Genomic DNA, 8,239 nt, shown 5'->3' with positions numbered 1-8,239 from the left:
GAAAGGGCTTGTGGGTAGTGGGAAAATATTTCCACGGTAGGAATAGGTTCATGGGAAATATATTCCTAGGAAAATATATCCCTATGGATATGGGCCCAAGGAGAAACATAATTTCAGTGAGTAAAATGGGATCCTGGAGATCTTCTTTTATAAGCAGAGTAGCCATCCAGCGTCCCAGGCAATACCGGTATACACGATTATAGGGATTTACCTGGGCAACGCCTGGTACCCCTGCTATTAAATTCTAAACACAAGGCATTCTGAGAACTTGTAATGACGCTAACAATGGATGACACTGAGGACAATTCTTGTTTACTCATGTCCTTTTTATACAGTTTCATGAAGGTTATATTGGGTGAAAATATTTCACATAATTAGATGTGTGATTGTGTGTGTGTGTGTGTGTGTGTGTGTGTGTGTGTGTGTGTGTCACACCATTGGCTTTTCCAAGCAAGTGTGACTTCACTGAAACAGGAAAGTGAAAATTTTAGAAGCATATCAGAGAACTGAGAATGTAATGAAACTGCAAACAGAGAAGAATTAGCGCAGTTAACACATTAAATTCATGCGAGGAACAAAAAAAAAAAAAGAAAAAAAAAATTCTTTTATGTCCTTTTGAAGAATATTCCTGCCTGTAGTGAAGGGTGCATGAAGGCATTAGTTACCTGAATGAACTCGTCAAGATATAGCAAGCATATGACAAAGAAAAGAAAAAGAAAGTCATTGGACTGAAGGGTTCGACCTGACTTCGGTGCAGTGGAGTTACTTTGCTGTCATTTGTTGGACGTGAGTTCGTGTCCGGGAGTATGACTTAAAAGGTGTTTCAGCCACACCAATTGAGCCGCTTTGGTATTCAGAAGATGCTCGCTGGGGTAATATAATCTGCTGATCTCATGAAAATGGCGTCAGTGGAGGGAGGTACAAAGGCTAATAAAACTTTTACTCACTGCGTCTGTTTCGGATATGGCATATACATCCAAATAAGCAGTATCATCATATACTTACTAAGTTGTTCCCTCTTTCTGCATCACATGACCTTTCCATTAAAATGCCAGTGATGCATGTATCAGCTGTTCTTTGTTACTGATCAAAGTCACGTTACTTGATCAGTGCTGCCACCAGACGACTTCATTCAGTTTTGGGAAGACCTCTCCTGGTGAAGAGGATAATTGGAATTTGTCTTTGTTATAATTTAAGTATTGCATGCTGATTAACTCCTTCAATTTGACATTCATTTGTTACCTTAGTTAATACTGGACGAATTTGTTCAGCTTAAAGAAGGCTCCTCGTAGAGAAGCAGTTGATAAATATAAATATGAGGTGATACGTAAGGAGAGAGAGAGAGAGAGAGAGAGAGAGAGAGAGAGAGAGAGAGAGAGAGAGAGAGAGAGAGAGAGAGAGAGAGAGAAAGAGAAAGAGAGAGAGAGCATGGACGAAAGTAGAGGTAAGGGTGAAAGTGTGTGAAAGGGAAAGAGGAAGCATTAAGGAGGGTGAGGCCGGGTTATGGTATTGATGATTAGTTCAGTGGCAGAGAGTGGCAGGTGCTCGAGAAGGAGGAGGAGGAGAAGGAAGAGGGTGTGAAGGAAGAGGAAGAGACCGAGAATGCGAAGGAGGAAGGGGATGAAGAGAAAAAAGAGTAAAGGTAAAAGGAGAATGTGGATATAAAGATGGAGGAGGAGAAAGAAAAAAGAAAAAAGAACAACGGAGGAACGATAATGGAGAGGAGGAGGACGACGAGAAGAGGTAGGAGGAGGGGAGTACAGGAGGAGGAGGGAGAAGAGGAGAATGACAGGAGGATAAGCAGGAGGAGGAATAGAAAGAGGAGATTATAGAAAGACGAAACGGAAGAATAAGGAACAGAAGCAGGAGAATAATTTAAACGAAAGAGGCTCTGGGTGAGAAAGTATAAAGACGGATCAACGAAAGAGGCAAAGAAGTTGAAGATGAAGAAGAAAGGGGAAAAAAGAAAGGAGATGAGAGGGGAGAAATGTGAGGAGAATTGTAAGAGAAGGAACAACGTCAGAGAGGGGAAAAAATTGTTGAGAAGGAGAGAGAAGAGAGGAAAATAGATGAGAGAGGAAAGCTGGGGATGGAGAAAAGAAGGTACAACGGAAGAGGGAAAGAATTTAAAAAGAGAGTGACGACAAAAGAGGGAAATAACTTGAAGAAAAGAAGAGTGAAAAAGAGACGAAAAGGGATAGAGACAGTAATGAAGAATTGGGCTGAGGGAGCAGAGCAGTAGAACATGACAAGAGCTGAACCTGTTCAACCTGATCACGCATTTTTTTCACTACGTTCTTGCATACACAACTTTTTTTTTTTTTTTTTTATAGCTAAGAAACGATTTTTTTTTAATTTTTTATTAATGAGGGAATTGCACGAAGCCTTCATTAACCCCTGAAAAACGAGATGTGTTCTAAGTCAAATAAAATATAACAGTAGAAATAGATGGGCGATAAAGAAAGCAAGAAAGGGGAAAGGAAGAAAGTGAAATAGTACATCATGGGAGTGAATTAGTTAAAGAGAATGGAGAAGAGAGGAAAAACTGACGAAAATGGCGAGGAGGAGGAGGAAGTGAAGCGATCTGTCGATAATGGTGCGGTGATGCCGAGGGGGAAGATGACAGCAATCAAGTTGCTGGATGGAGAAAGTGAATCAGGAAGACAAAGAATAGCAGAAGAAAGACGTGAAACGAATGGGCAAGAGAGGAGTGAAATGGTGCAAGGAATATGGAAGGTAAAGTAGTGGGAGAAGAGGGATGACAGTAACTAGTGGAAGAAATGGATGGCTACACACTGAATAAGTCAAACCATAAATCCAAAAATAATGTACTAAATCAGAATGAGAGTAAAATTTCCTCGTAAAAAAAATGTATGGAAAAACTTTTGTAAAACAGCCAATTTATATATCAGTAATATACTACTTAAATAAAAATATCAGTAGGTAAAATCAGGATCCAAAAGCAGCATACAGAAGCAAAACTACCAATGCGTAAAACACAATGATAACACCAACAGTAGATGCTTCAATATAATTATAAACGGATAAAATCACACACGAATGCTAATATGTTAAGGCCAAGATATCAATGGGTAAAAAGGTAAATCAAACACCTAACGTAAGATAATGAACAAAAATCACTGGGCAGAAAGACGATCAATCTCTTCATGTTTTTTATTTTTTAATTAGTTACTGTAATAGCATTATATCTTGGTAAAGGAAACCCTGTCGCAGTAAAAAGGTTCCAAACAACCTCAATTACTTTTTTCACTGCTATGACTTACCATTTTCGATTCCGCCAGACGACAGTACTCAGCTCCCGAAGAATCTGTCATAACGAAGAGTTCAGACACCAAGAATAATACACTACAACATTGTACCAGTGGACGAGAAAACAGTACTGGAATAAAACAACAGTACGATCGTAAAATACACGTGAAATACTAACAGCAAATGTCAGCCAAATTTCTCATCTCTGAAAGCCCTCTTATCTGAGAACAATTTGCGCCACATATAATATATATGAACCGTGAGCGAGAAAACTCATACTGTTAGCCCCTTCAGTCCAACGCCCTTTTTTTTTTTTTTTATATTATTCTTATTATAGTCAGACGATTATATTTTTCATCTTGGAAAAAATTTTGGGACGAGGTGTTAGAAGTCTTTACTAGCCACTTCACTACAAATGGTCTATCCTAAGTTGAATAAAATAACTGTTCCCAGCAAGAAGGGGTTAAAGAGAGACATAAAACTGGTAACAATGGACTGAGTTTTCCCTCACACTGCGACAGGTTTCCCTCATACTGAATGAAGCAGTTTGGAAGTTGCGAAAATAAAATGATTTGGGCACATTTATGATAATACGAGAGAGAGAGAGAGAGAGAGAGAGAGAGAGAGAGAGAGAGAGAGAGAGAGAGAGAGAGAGAGAGAGTTAAGCAGTCACTTAGCATAAGCTTTGGCAGAGAAGGTATCTGAAATAACCGACCGTATTTCACTAGATTATAACAAACATCTGAATAAAGAATAAAATTAAGTAATATCACGGAGTTTCTCGTAGGTGCACTCTCTTATGCGGAAAATTTTATATGACCATGAAGAGATATGATTGCTACCTCAGGGCTGGCACGTGGATGTAATGAGGGGTCAGCATGTCTCGAGACAGTCTTGCCATTCCCATACAAATTGCTGCAACGAATAAAGCAACATGTTAGAGATTACGCAGCCTTAAGTGTAACTTCCCACGTCAGGTCCATGTGGCGCCACAGACACTCAGTCGGTAGCCTAGCCTTCAGTTCAAACACGGCTCGGCATGTGTTGTGGTACTGCTTTTGTGGCAGCTTATTCGTTGTTGCAAATGATTGGCAATATTCACTCTTCCTGTGTAGCCACTGAAATTGTGCCTTTGTGAAATTGTAAGTAGGATATTTAGCAGATTTGTTCTAGTAACCTGTATGATTATGGCATTTAGTTTGATATGGTGATCCCCTTCGTACATACCATCTCTGTGGTAGGAGCACATTTTACACATAGGAGAGTGCACGAAAAATGCATAACTTAGACATCTTCGAAGATGAAGCACTTACTTCGCATGATTCCTTCATTTTTACCAGTGGATCTTTAACAGTCATGTTCCAGCGACTCACTGGTCTGAGTAAAATCGTCTGGTGTTAGGTGGAATAGAATACCCTGTCTCAGCCATCAGAGGATTAATCAAGTTTTTTTTTTCTTAATCAGTCACTTTCGGACACGCCGTATGTGCAAAACTGAACAATGAAAACTGTGTATGAAAATAATGAAAACACATGACTTGGTAAAATGATTATGTGAGTGTTTTAGTTCTTACAATTTTACTGTGAGAGTAAATTTATTAATGCTAAAAAAGTACATGTGCAATTGGCTTTAGGAATACATATATACAAATCTGATTAAGAATTATGTGAAAATAATTGAAAAAAATATATATGCGTGCAAAGATTTGGCCTTGTGTAGAGACTGGAGAGAATGAATGAAAAGTGAGAGAATAGTACGGTACAATAGGAACGTGTATGTGACTGAGGTGGAGAGGGGGAAGGGGAGACCGGGGAGGAGATTAAGCGATGGAGTGGGGAGGTATATGAGTGAGGTGTATGTAAGTTGGGGAAAGGATAGCTTGATGGCGGGAGTAACAAGTCTGGAGATCAGATTCATAAACAGATAGATATAGCAAAGATTATTTAGGAGAATGTGCAAAATAATAACTGTGAAAAAAATTATGCGCAGATTTATGTATGAGAAAAAAAAAATGTGTAAAACTGATAAGCGTGAAATGATGTGTATGTGAAAATGAATTGGTAGGCACGGGTTGCAGTGTTGCCAAGTCTCGCAGGTAGACAGTGTTGCCAAGAAGCCACAGAGACGTGCCGGGTTAGAGGTCAGGGCTGCCTTTCTCTCTCTCTCTCTCTCTCTCTCTCTCTCTCAGTATATCCGTAAATCTATCTACCCTTCAGTTAATCCATTTCTCCATCTGTCTCTTCTCTCTCTCCTGTTTCTCTCCAGTTTTCTTGCTCCCCTCTCTCTCCCCATCCCTTCATTCCCTCCCCTTCCGCCTCCCTCGCCCACACTTGTTCCTCTTCTCTCCTACATGCTCTTCACTCCCACACCCTCTTTTTGTCGTGCCCATCTTCACTCTTCCTCTCTGCCTCACTCTTTGCCTTCCTCCCCCTCCTCTTCCCTCCTCTACGCCTTCCTCCCTCCCTCCCTCACCCCTTCATTCTTCTCTCCCTGCCCCTCTTGACCTCTTCCTTTCCTGCACCTCTTTTCTTCTCTCCCTCTACCTGTATCTCCCTCCTCCTCTTCCCTCCCTCTTGCTTCCTCCCCCTCCCTCTTCCTCCTTTCTGCTTCTGTTCTCTCCCTATTCCTCTCACTCCCCATTCCTCGCTTCCTCTCTTTCTCTCCCTCTCCCTTTATACTCCACTCTTCCCCTCTCCCTCTTTTTTCTTCCTCTCCGTCTGTTTGCCTCCAACCCCCGCTCCCTCCCATCTTCCTCAACAACCAGTCTCTGCCTAAGCCTTGCTCCTTCCATCGCCGACTTCCTTGTTCATCTACTTGCCACTTTCCTTCCTTACTTCCATTTCCCCCTCTCTCTGTCCCCCTCTCTCTTTCTCTGCCTCTCTTCCTTCCTACCCCCCTCTCTCTCTTTCCCTTTCCCATCCTCTCCTCCTCCCTTTCTCCATTTCTCTCGTCTTTCCTCCCCCCCTTCCTCTCAGTCTCTTTCTTTCTCCCATCTCTACCTCCCTTCTTGTCTGTCTTGCTTCCTTTCTGCATTTCTTCAACTCCATTTCCTCCTTTTCTTCCCATATTTCTCTTCTCTGCTATAACCCTCTTCTCTTCTTTTGTCTCTTCCCTCCCTCCCTCTCTTCCTCTGTCTCTTTCCCTCCCTCCCTCTCTTCTGTCTCTCCTTCCTCCATCTGCTCCTCTGTCTCCTCAGCTCCCCTTCGATTCCTGTCTCCCTCTCCCCCACTTCCTCTGCATCATTTTTTCCCTTCCTTTCTTTCTCTTTACTTTTCTCTCTCTTCCTCTAGCATGATTTTGGATGTTTACTTACGTGAATACAGTCGTTTGTTGTTACCAAGCACTTTAATTCGTGAGAAAATAGCACTAAGAATTTCTACTCTCTCTCTCCTTCTCAGTAGCGGGTCTAGCGGGATCGTGAAGTCTGCGGTATGTACTGTTCCCTCAAATATACCCCACCTGTATGTTACCTAGGGGCGGTTAAACCCATAGTAGTTATGCAGTATTGCCATTGGACACACGAATTTACCATTAGACCACACTTTAAAAATTGCTAGACTGAACTTAGACAATTTAGAGTGAGTTATGCAGCGAGAATATTTCAAGTAACGCTTAAAACTATGGAACTGGAGACGAACTTTAATTCATTCCAGCCTGTTTTCCCCAACAATCCGAAATTCTATCTCCTTGTGACCTTGATTTTTTATTAGGCCTCTGTTAGTCCGATCGGTATCTTTTTAAAAATTATTATTAATCCTCTACATTTTGAACAAGTGTATTGGATTCGTGATGTAGTAAAATTTATTTATTTATATGGGGGCCTGAAGACACAGAAGGAACCCCAAAAAACGGCTCGTATCATTTGTACCCAGCACTGGTCTCTCTCTCTCTCTCTCTCTCCGCTTCTGATCTGTGGACATATACCTACCTTAAATCTTTTCGCTTTCAACTTAACACAAAAGGAAGAAAAAGAAGAAGATGACGACGACGACGACGACGACGACGAAGAAGAAGATGATAGTGAAGAGGACGCAGAAAAAGTGTCCATAAGGAAGATAGCCTATTTGTGGCAAGATTCAATCATTCCCTAAAGAAACGACCCACAACTTTGAACAATAAAGCTGACTCGCAAGGGGGTACCAGGGTCATGCAAACCACTATCCCCAACCCCTGTCCCCTTCCCCTTCCTATCCCCTACCTCTCCTTATCCCATACCCATTCCTATCTTTTGCCCATCCTTATCCCCTACCCCGTTATCCCCTACCACTCCCTAACCACTAACCCATCCTATCGTTTACCCATCCCTAACCTGTACCACCTCTCTAATCCCCTACCCCTCCCCATACCCTATCCTATCCTCTTCTTCCCCATCCCCTACTGCTCCTATCCCTTACCCCTTACCGTACCCTACTCCTCCCTATCCCCCTACCCTTTCCCAACCCTCTTCCCTTCACTGGTCCTTCCCTTTGCCTGCCTCTCTATCCCTCTTTACTCCAACGCCTCTCTGGCCCCTATCACTCTCTTTACCCTCTCTTTCCCCTTCCCTTCTATCCCCCTATCCTCAGCCCAACACTCATGCTAAAACCTTCTCTCAGCGTCATGGAAGAAATCATGTGTTTTTATTCCTCATCTTTATTTCTAACACAAGGCGGTGACGTAAGCCTTGTGGGTGTGTTTGCTGCGTCAAAATATTAGTCCTTCCTGCCTTCACACCTTGCCCACTTCCTTAACCTCCCTTCTCTTCCTTATTTACTTTCTCGTCTCCTCCTTCTCTCCCTGTAACTTCCTCTTTCTCTTCCTCTTTCCCTGCTGTTTGTTATCTTCCTTTTCGTTGCCTTCCTCTCTCCCCGTTCTTCTCTTTTTCGTCCTCTCTTCCCACTCTGTTGTTTGCTATTCTCTGTTCTTCTTAACCTATTCTTTGTCTTTTTCTCGTCTTCTCTTCTCTCTGTTTATACCATTATTTCCTTTT

The sequence above is a fragment of the Coenobita brevimanus genome, chromosome 110, assembly GCF_032717465.1.
Source record: "Coenobita brevimanus isolate Jiangsu-jjx chromosome 110, ASM3271746v2, whole genome shotgun sequence".
NCBI classification, from domain to species: Eukaryota; Metazoa; Arthropoda; class Malacostraca; order Decapoda; family Coenobitidae; genus Coenobita; species Coenobita brevimanus.
This window is presented reverse-complemented; position numbering follows the sequence as displayed.